The sequence below is a fragment of the Pollachius pollachius genome, assembly GCF_949987615.1.
Source record: "Pollachius pollachius genome assembly, chromosome: 16".
In the NCBI taxonomy this organism is placed as follows: Eukaryota; Metazoa; Chordata; class Actinopteri; order Gadiformes; family Gadidae; genus Pollachius; species Pollachius pollachius.
Window position 1 is genome coordinate 2,586,920 of NC_136949.1, and position 10,000 is coordinate 2,596,919.

The window sequence follows — 10,000 nt, forward strand, 5'->3', positions numbered from 1 at the left end:
GGCCCGTTCTCCGGTTCCCGGTAAGACTGAGTTCAGATCATTAACTTTTTGATTTGGTTAATTTCCTGGGTTTGAACGTGTTTCTTACTGCGCACACGGAGTTCTCTCTCCACGAAGGCGTGGATCTGTTGAACCTGTTCAGCGCAGTCCTGCAGGGTACAGCCGCACTTTAAAGACAAGGTCCCGGACTCACTAAACCAGGTCTCGGCTCACTTGACCAGGTCCCGGACTCACTAGACCAGGGGGAGCTTCGAGCAGAACCTGGTCCCAACTAAAGCTTCTCCAAGTTCTTTGCTCTCCAGAGAAACCCAGACGAGGCTGTAGGGGAGAAATCTTCAGAACTAAACCTTCAGATAGTTTCAACTGAAGGAACATTCCCGAGCCAATTAGCCCGGAGGCTTTAGTCATAGCAGGTCTGCCGATAGCTGGACTAATTAAGCTCTATATTAGTCAACTTTATTATTAAGCATTAGCAACATAAGCCTCCAGATAATGACATTATGCCCATAAAGTCATGAATATGTTATATAGTCCTCTATAAGCCTGTATTATGGTCACCATATGCACCATTTGTGTTTCAATTAATGAATTTCCTCCATCGTTGTACTTTGCTTTAACATGTTTTACATCAACATAGCTCTTATACTGAGTGAACCCTCTGGGGGTTCTGTCCGTCGCTGGGTTGTGTACTACGTGACGTGATGACGTGATGAAATGACCGCCTGTCCGTCTGCTCGCGTCCCCTGGGAGCGGATTAGCGCGCTGTCAGAGCGCACCAGGTGTGTAAGGGCGTGTAACACAATCACACTAACGAGCCCTGATTGGTCCCTCAGTCCCATCAGGGGGTATGGGGGGGGGGGGATATGATGAGCCCTAATGGTCAGTCTCGGGGGGGGGGGGGGACGGGGGGGCATGTGAGGGCCGTCAGATGGCGATGCGTGTGTCAGGAAAAGTCCTGCTTCTCAACATGTTCACATGTGCGTTTTGAAAGGGCCTGATTAATTATTGATAACGACAATAATCTGGGGCGGCTGGAAGCTGATCACGCAGGCACTCAGGAGACGATCCACCAGATTCAGGGGGCGGACCCGGTGGGAAACTACAAACTCGATGCCTGACTTGCATAACATTTTAATATCAAATGCTGATTTAAATGTCCCGGCAACAGGTGTGGGATTAAGATACATCGTCTGAACCAATACTCTAGCTCACATCCCTCCCTCTCCACAGCCTGCAACTCATTCTTCCCTTCATCACTCTTCATCTCTGTATCTTTTAAGTCTTTAACGGATGTAGCAGACAGTTGTTAATCTCTTCTGCGGCAGCGTCCGGGAGTGTTCAAGTGTTTGAGTGGCGGAGGATTGACACCCTGGGTGGTGCCGCTGGTGGTGGTGGTGGTGGTGGTGGTGTGGTCGGGGGGTGGGGCTGGTTCCTGTGGTAATGCCTTGGTTGCAGCAGGGGGTGTGGGGGTTGGGGTGAAGGCTCTGGGCTGCGTGGGACACCCATTGAGCGGGATAACGGCGGGTGTTTACGGTTGCAGGTGCAGCCTTCTGAGGGTGGAGGTGAATAAAACAAGCTGTGTTCTGGTAGCCTTGTTCCGTCAGCTCTGACTGTTGAGAGCGCCTGACTGCTAATCCCTCACACTAATGCGCTGGTGTAAACAAACACACACACAAACACACACACTCACACACACGCACGTGCACGCACACACTAGCACCCAAACATGCACACACATTCCGACAAACACACAAACACACACACGTACACAGACACACACAAAGGTGTACACACACGTCTACACGCGCACAAACTCAAGGGGCGGCGGCCGGCGGTCAGTTTCATGCCTTGCTCCTAGACACTTGGTCAGGAGGGGTTCTGAACCTTCACTCCACTCCAGATACTGAAGCTTAACTAAAGGTAGACCCAGGCCTTGTCTTTACTGATAGATCTGAAAACACCATTCCCCCACCTTTTAGTAGTTATGAGGTGATATCATTCCCTTCCCTGGCCTCTGATTGGCTTAAAGTGGGCTGATGTAAACCATTCAAGAGTTGAGTGTCAGTAAAAGAGAGATGACCGCTGATGATCCGGAGGCTGAGGCAGGCCTGGAGCAGATAGAGGCAGGCCTGGAGCAGATAGAGGCAGGTCTGTGACTAACTGAGGCAGGCCTGGAACAGATAGAGGCTGGTCTGTGACTGACTGAGGCAGGCCTGGAACAGATAGAGGCAGGTCTGTGACAGACTGAGGCAGGCCTGGAACAGATAGAGGCAGGTCTGTGACAGACTGAGGCAGGCCTGGAACAGATAGAGGCAGGTCTGTGACTGAGTGTGGCAGGCCTGGAACAGATAGAGGCAGGTCTGTGACAGACTGAGGCAGGCCTGGAACAGATAGAGGCTGGTCTGTGACTGACTGAGGCAGGCCTGAAACAGATAGAGGCTGGTCTGTGACTGACTGAGGTAGGCCTGGAACAGATAGAGGCAGGTCTGTGACTGATTGAGGCAGGCCTGGAACAGATAGAGGCTGGTCTGTGACTGACTGAGGCAGACCTGGAACAGATAGAGGCTGGTCTGTGACTGACTGAGGCAGGCCTGGAACAGATAGAGGCAGGTCTGTGACAGACTGAGGCAGGCCTGGAACAGATAGAGGCTGGTCTGTGACTGACTGAGGCAGGCCTGAAACAGATAGAGGCTGGTCTGTGACTGACTGAGGCAGGCCTGGAACAGATAGAGGCAGGTCTGTGACTGACTGAGGCAGGCCTGGAACAGATAGAGGCTGGTCTGTGACTGACTGAGGCAGACCTGGAACAGATAGAGGCTGGTCTGTGACTGACTGAGGCAGGCCTGGAACAGATAGAGGCAGGCCTGGAACAGATAGAGGCAGGTCTGTGACAGACTGAGGCAGGCCTGGAACAGATAGAGGCAGGTCTGTGACAGACTGAGGCAGGCCTGGAACAGATAGAGGCTGGTCTGTGACTGACTGAGGCAGGCCTGTGACAGACGTTTCAGTCGGCTGTCCCTCACGAGAAAGACTCCACCACCTCTCCGTAGGGGTGAACTACGTATCGTGTTTCAATATCAGAGCTACCCGGAGACAAAGTCCTTCTGTGTTGGATTCTAGTCTAAATAATTCCCTTCTCTGTGCCGAGTCAGATCACTTCTTATTGTGTGGAAGAAGAAACTTTCTTATCAGATGTCAACAAAACTAGATCATCCAGAAGATTCTCTTTTCAGCAGGTCGTGGTTTGGCCGGGATCCACTGCCTACTTCACCGAGAGTTTCAGTCAGTGTTTCACCGTTAACATCGCTGTGCGGGCCTCAATCTTACAGGACAGATGTCCTGTGAGAGGGGGAGAGGAGGGCTGGGGAGAATGGAAGCCTTCAGACCTTCATGCAGTCTGACAGCCCTCCCACATCTCAACGCCTCACAACAAAAGACATGATCGTATCAAATATTGTTTGTTTGATTTTTTCCCATTTGGAGCGGGGATGGGATTAAGTATCAACACCGCAAACTAGCGATCCCTGAAAGAGAGCCGGATTAGCCCGGGTCAGACCGGTTTAATCTGCTCTCTCTTTGGACCTCCTTCAGCTAACAGTCTGGAGGCAGAAGAAGAGACAGTGACAACAGTGGCATACAGACTGACACAGAGACACAGACACACAGATAGATAGATACACAGAGGGGGGGGGGGGGGGGAGAGAGAGAGAGAGAGAGAGAGAGAGAGAGAGAGAGAGTGACTACAGGGTTGAGGGTCTACTCAGGTCCCACCCTGTGCAGCTCAACTGCTGACGTATGAGGGTCACAGTGACAGGGTTGGGGGTTTGATTCCCGCTGGGCCGCCCATGATGATAAAGTAAGCTCCCACTCCTTTTAGAACTCTGTTAGAATCAACCGGGAATCGAGACGGCTGTCTTAGAGCACCGTTTCACCTAGACTCTACTTAGACACGCCCTCCCACCCCTCTTACCTATTGTCTGTTGTACATCCTGGCACTTTATGTGCACTTAAAGAATGTAGTACTTAGTTATAGTACTTAGTAATGTAGCATCTAACCCTAGTTATCGTTGCCTAAACAGGGAATGGGTTTACCTAGTTATTGTTGTTTGGTTTAGTTTAGTTTATTTGTTTATATTTTTGTGGGCAGTCCCCTTTGAGAAGGAGCAGCTTTAGCCTATTTGGCTAATTTCCAGCTGTAGTCCCCAGCCAGTTGTCAGTAGGCAACCTATAATACATAACAGTAAAAAAAAAAATACATTACATTTATAATGACAGCAGGCCTGAGCAAAAAGGGGAAAAAGACAAACAAACATATTGCACACAGTTGGAGCAAGAACAAACAGGCAAGCAAAGATGATGGCAAAGATATCAAGGCGGTTCATGCAACAACAACACAAACACACAGGAGACAAGGGAAAATAGGTCACAAAGATCACATTGAAAGCACATAGGGCAGAACATGCAGGCAGGTAGCAGAGATGGAGCGGCAGCAGCAATGACTAAGACTATGTCACATCAAACACACACATCACGTCTGACAGAAATTAATGTGCGCAATTATAGTTGTCGGACAGCCATGTTTTAAGGTGTGCTGTAAAGGTGGAATATGTATGTATATCATTGATAGTGGTAGGTAGTGAATTGCAATTTTGTATTGCTCTAACAGAAAATGATTGTTGACCAAATGTGCTTTTTCTAAATGGGATCAGAAGGTCACCCCGTGTGGCGCTTCTGGTGATCTGATTGCTGCTGTTACGTTGGATCATGAATGACTTTAAAGGAGGAGGAGCGGTGTTATGCAGAATTTTGAAAACCAGGCAGATGTTTTTATATTTGATTACATCTTCCCAGCTCAGCAGTTTACGGTTATTTAATATATTACAATGATGTGAACTGTTAGGCTTCTGGTCCAACACTTTGAGTGTTCTCTTATAAGGAGTTGCTAATGGTTTCAATGACAAACTGTTAGTCTGCCCCCAGCTTGTCATACAGTATGTAAGATGCAACATAATCATGGCATCCATGTAAAGTTTGGCAACATTAAAAGTTAGGGAATTTCTAATATATTTAAAATTGGCTAGGCTAAGGTTGACCCTGTTGCACACTTTCTTAATGTGTGCTTTAAAAGAAAGAGTAGAATCAATGATAATGCCCAGATACTTAAATTGTGGCACAATACTTATGTTTTGACCTGATATTGTTATGTTCGACATGATGTTACATTGTCTTTTGGTAAAAAACATTCCTACGGTTTTATTAACATTAGGTTGGAGGCAGGAATGGTTTAGCCAATTAGTGATCTGGTCCATAGCTGTGGTGAGTTTAGCAGCAGCCAGATCTTTTGTTTTGGCATGCACATGTACTACAGTGTCGCCTGCATACATTTGTATTTTGATATCAGGGCAAACCAACGGCAGATCATTAATATACAGACTAAACAAAAGCGGGCCAAGTATCGATCCTTGTGGTACCCCAGTGCATAAGTTAAGCGCTGGTGAACGTTGGTTGTTCACAAAAACATGTTGACTTCTACCAGTTAAATATGACTCAATCCATTTGAGTGTTAAAGGTGAGAAGTTAAAAGCAGACAGTTTTGCAATAAGGACCTGATGGTTGACTGTGTCGAAAGCTTTACGAAGGTCTAAAAACACAGCCCCAACAACACCTCCCTTGTCGACCATTGCTCGGACCTCCTCTAAGAAGAAACAGTTAGCTGTTTCCGCAGAGTGGTGGGCCCTGAAGCCAAACTGCATGGGATGAAGAGCAAATGTACCATTATTTAAAGAAGAAACAAGCTGCTCTGATACACATTTCTCAGCAACCTTGGAAAGTATAGGTAAAATACTGATTGGGCGGTAGTTACATATGTTCTGAGGGTCGTCTGACTTGAATATAGGAGTAACAATTGCTGTCTTCCAGGTTGTTGGGAATATCCCCTGTCGTACTGACTGGTTGATAGTTTGTGTGATGGGGTAGGCTAGGTGTTCTTGCAGAGATTTAAGCATTTTAGAATCCATACCATAAATATCCTTTGCTGTTGAGATCTTAAGAGAATTAATTATTGCTTGAGTTTTAAGTTCAGAAATAGGTTGAATGCTGAAAGAAGGCTTGCTGTCATCTACTTTTTGAATCTTTGCAGTTGTTGAAGGAAAATTCTGTGCAATTTCAGCCACAGAATTTATAAAATATTCACTAAAAGCTACAGCTAGTTGTGCTGGATCTTGCATTAATTTACCATTCAGATTCAGCTCTAACTGCTTCCTAGGCCTGTGAATAATTCCCATTACATTCTTAATCTGTTCCCAGATCAGCTTTGTGTTACCCTTTGCCTCATTGATAATTGCTATAAAAAAGTTTGCTTTGGCCTTTCTGATGACTTTGATTACTTTATTACGTAGTGAAGTGAACCTATGTCTGTCAATATTTAATTTGGTCTTCAATGATCTTTTCAATGCAGAGTCTCTTTCCTTCATCAGGTTGAATATTTCAGTATTGAGCCAGGGAAGTGCATTGATTTTTTTATATCCTTTGACCTTCTTAGTAAACTCCTTAAGTAGACTATGTAACTTGGCAGATAACATTTTGCTATCTGCTTCTGTATTACTTCCAGTAAGTAAATGTTTCCAATCAGTCTGCTGCTCTGCTCTTTGGAAATTAGACATTTCATTTTCTGGAATCCTGAGTTGCTCTATAGGTTTATTAGAATGATGAAAACGTTTCTTTGTTAGTTTTCTGGACATTAATGTCAGATTATGGTCGGACAGTCCAGTTATAAAATTAAATGTCTTAACAACTCTTTCAGGCTTTTTACTAAATATTAAGTCTATTTGTGTCTGCGAAGATGCAGTTATTGTAGTTGGACCTTCCAACAATTGTGTAAAATCCAGGCTATCTGTAATCTTCTTAAGGGGTTTCCTGTTAGTTTTATCTAACCAGTTACAATTTAGATCGCCAAGTAGTAGTACCTCGGTTTTAAAATTACATGCTTTAAGTAGCTTTTTAAATGTGATATAAAAATAATTATTAGAGGAAGGTGGACGATACACAACAATGAGCACAAAAGACATTTCAGATGAAAGCACTATATTCAGTCCAATACACTCCAAATCATGTTCAAAAGGCCAGCATATTTGATGACAGTTGATGTGGTCTTTGATATAAATCAAGACCCCACCCCCTCTTCCCTTAGATCTGTCTCGTCTAAAGATATTATAGCCTGGGACATGCAATGCAGAAGAAGGAGAGTTGTTATGCAACCATGATTCAGACAGGCCTAAAAAATCCAAGTTGGAATTACTAAGAAGGTGCTGCATTTGTTCAGCCTTCGGTGTGAGACTACGGATGTTGATATGCCCTCCAAAGACACCGCTGGGTTTTTGTTCTGAATCCCAGATCATTTGAGAGTGAGTGACAGTTTTGAAAAAGTTCATTTTGTGATTCTTTTTCTTCATGTCCTCGCTGCTGGCACCTTGGGAAGTCGGGCCTGGGCATGGGTGCACATCCCCAGATAGCAACAAGTATAGTGTAATGATGATGAGACTGTCACTCTGGCGTTTGCCCCGGACTGCATAACTTTGCTTGCGTCAATCCCGAACGTTGGTGGTGTTTACAAACACTTGCAAAAGAATATGCTTTCCGTATCCAAAATACTTTACAACTGTTGTTTCATGGTGCACTTCATGGGAGAGTAGCTTTCTGTTGTGTTTGGCACTTGGTTCTATGAACATCCTTACTGCACCCACACAGCCATGTATTGTTGTTTCACCTTCTTCTGACAAATGTATTGATTGTAAGTCGCTTTGGATAAAAGTGTCCAAATGCCCTGAATGTTACTGTAAATGTTAAGGCACGGTGTGAGGATCTAGGCGCGGTGTGAGGATCTAGTCGTGGCCTCAAGCAGCGATCCCCCTGATCAGGGTGAGCCGTCTGCCCGCTGGGACGAGGGAGCAAAGCGGGTCAGGAAGGTTCAAGTCTTCAGTGGTTCAGCGTTGGAGTGCTTTTGACTCTGTGAAGTGAGTGCTCATCTGTGTGTGAGCTGTGTGTTCTCTCCTGGCCCTCTGGTGCTTTTTGCTCTATTATGGGATGGCACATCTGTCCACACAGAACCCACACTGGGGAAAAGTGGGTTTGAACAGGAAACGTTTTAGATGGAGCTCAGTGGAGCGGGAGAGGACATTCAGAGCAGCATTATGCAACCCGTTCATTCGGCCCAGTTTCTACCTCTTCTGCAGACGATACAGTATGATGAGGTGAGGTCAGCGGCTCCTACATCTGTTATCTTACCGGGCAGACTGACACCTCAGCCCAGTCTCTGAGCTGATCTCTGGATTCCCAGAGTTCAGCTCAGAGACTGGGGTTTTCCAGTCCTTCCTGATTTAGGAGGGCAGCATTCTTCCCATTCTTCCCATCAGGTGTTCCAGAGAGTCTCCTGAACTTCCCAGCCGCCCTCTCTCTTAGCCCTTCTTAGACAGAGTGCATTGTGGGAAGGTAACAATTGCTGTCCTGTCAAAGGATTCGACAGACACGGGGTCGTTCAGGGAGGAGCTGAAAGAGGAAACCGAGGAGGAAACGGAGTACCTGAGAAGGGGTCAGGGGTCAGGGGTCATAGTGATCCTTTGGGGTCATCAGAGTGGTCTGACTGGTTAGTTTGACCTCTGCATGACCCTGGGACGGCCCCCAGGGCGCTGTGATGAGGTTGTTAAACACAAGGGCCCCTCCCATGAGGGCCCCTCCCACACTCTTACAAGCTGTGGCCCCCTTCCTGACATTCCAACATGTCCCCCTGCCCGCCCTGATGGGGGGAAGACATGTTATATTATATATTACATGCCTTCCATGTTTTCCAGCCTTTCTGTTGATAATAACCAGTGCTGGGGGGCCTCTCCTCTGGGGGCCCCTGTAAGTCCTGAGAAGCCGGGGGGGGGGGGGGGGGGGGGGCTGGCACTGACTCTTTTTATCCTAAGTTAGAGTTCCTGAAAGTTCGCACAAAAGCCCTGTTGCCTAGCTGCCACTGAGAGGCATAGCTCTGCCAAGCGTGCGTGTGTGTGTGTGTGTGTGTGTGTGTGTGTGTGTGTGTGTGTGTGTGTGTGTGTGTGTGTGTGTGTGTGTGTGTAGGTGGGTGTGTGTGTGTGTGTGTGTGTGTGTGAATAGAACAGGAGATTCCAGAGGAATGCAGAGAGGGAGAGACTCTTCTTCTTGATCTTATTCAAATCCCCACCGGCAAGATGGACTCATTCAAATACTACCACAGCAGCACCTTTTCAGAGAGAGAGGGAGAAGAGAGAGGGAGGGAGAGAAAGAGGGAGAGGGAGGGAGAGAGAGAGAGGGAGGGAAAGAGGGAGAGGGAGGGAGAGAGAGAGGGAGACACAGAGAGAGAGAGAGAGGGTGAGGATAGAAACAACAGAATCCAGAACATCTCAGAATCAGAACAAAACCGATTCAAGCAAATTGTCAAGAACTTAGTCATTTAGTTTTTTATAATCGTGGTTCTCAGTGAGCTCAGCTGGTCTCTGACGACCGCTCTCTGTCACCCTGGAGGTGAACACCGGGTTCTGAGTTGTAGAACTGATCGGCGCCACGTCTAACACTGACCCACTGTAACATTTCCCTCCTCTCAGTCCAGAACATGAATTAGCATACTTCAGTCAAAGTCCAGCTCCCCCTAACGCCCGGCCGGTCCCTGAGCCTTCCCGCTCTCCGAGAGGAGGGGAACCACGCTAGCAGCTAATCTAAATCCTCTTCACGGCCCATTTAGCCGGCGTAGCATTAGCGGGCTAGCTCCGGAGGCTAGCTTGGTGGGGGTGAGGGCGTGGGCGCACCGGGTTAAGTTACGCCGTTTAGCTGCAAGAAGGAATTAAACGCTGACTGGATCTGGTTCCCGCCGGATGGTGATAATCCGGACCAAGTATGGGATGAGACGTGGGGAACACCTGATTAGACCCGGTTAGACCCGGTTGGACCCGGTTGGACCCGGTTGGACCCGGTTAGACCCGGTTGGACC

General features: G+C 47.2%; 1 protein-coding gene across 1 annotated transcript in view; it reads left to right on the forward strand.

The window, feature by feature from the left end:
- ankrd6b (ankyrin repeat domain 6b) overlaps positions 1–10,000 on the forward strand; it is a 25,641-nt gene that overhangs the window by 126 nt on the left and 15,515 nt on the right. The window contains exon 1 of the mRNA XM_079754201.1: positions 1–20. This exon is cut by the window's left edge and continues 126 nt beyond it. The gene's annotated coding sequence lies outside the window, so the exon portion shown is untranslated. The remainder of the gene's footprint in view (positions 21–10,000) is intronic.